The sequence below is a fragment of the Rhinopithecus bieti genome, unplaced genomic scaffold (genome assembly GCF_001698545.2).
Source record: "Rhinopithecus bieti isolate Rb0 unplaced genomic scaffold, ASM169854v2 scaffold_33056, whole genome shotgun sequence".
NCBI classification, from domain to species: Eukaryota; Metazoa; Chordata; class Mammalia; order Primates; family Cercopithecidae; genus Rhinopithecus; species Rhinopithecus bieti.
The window spans coordinates 1-614 of NW_016855190.1; the positions used below are offsets into that span (position 1 = coordinate 1).

The 614-nt window shown below is 48.9% G+C and overlaps 1 pseudogene across 1 annotated transcript; it reads right to left on the bottom strand.

Moving 5' to 3' along the window:
• Nucleotides 1–6: 6 nt before the first annotated feature.
• LOC108525293 (double-stranded RNA-binding protein Staufen homolog 1 pseudogene) lies at nucleotides 7–608 on the bottom strand (annotated as a pseudogene). The gene has a single exon (XR_001884245.1). The product of XR_001884245.1 is annotated as a double-stranded RNA-binding protein Staufen homolog 1 pseudogene (transcript).
• Nucleotides 609–614: the final 6 nt, after the last annotated feature.

A 614-nucleotide genomic window follows, 5' to 3' on the forward strand; every position in this document is an offset into this window, starting at 1 on the left:
ACAGACATTGGTCCGTTTCCTGTTCTTGGCATCTCTGTACTTTGTTGGTCCAACTCAGACAGCAACTTTAAGATGTTCAGCGCAGCCATATCATGGCAGGACTCCACATCCTTGCCGATACCATGGCTGATCAGAGGTGGCTGAGAGGAGCAATTGATAAGAGATACAAATTCGTTCTTGTTGTTTTTGGGGAAGTCTTTGTATTCAACCTGGAATCCCTGGACTCTGGAAAGATAGTCCAGTTGTTCAGAGGGTCTCGTGAGAGGTCCATGGGGTACGTGGCCTGAAGAGATGTTATTCTTTAAAATGGTCTCGGCTGTGGGCGAGGTGCCCCCATACAACAACTCTCGGGCTATCATGGCAGTTACCGTGGCCTTGGCAGGATTCGGAGCTGCCCTGGTAAAATCTTTGGTGTGATGTCCTTGACTAACTCCTACAGCCTGGGCGACCTCGGGCACCATGGGAAGAATTCCAGCAGGCAGCTGCTGATGACTTAGGTAAGGCATCCTGAACTCATCCTCTTTATTACTAGTCCCATTTTCATCCCCAGAGCCAGGTTCAAAAAAGGTTACTTTTCTTCCATCCCCTGGTTTCTTTATGGGTGTCTTCTCCTC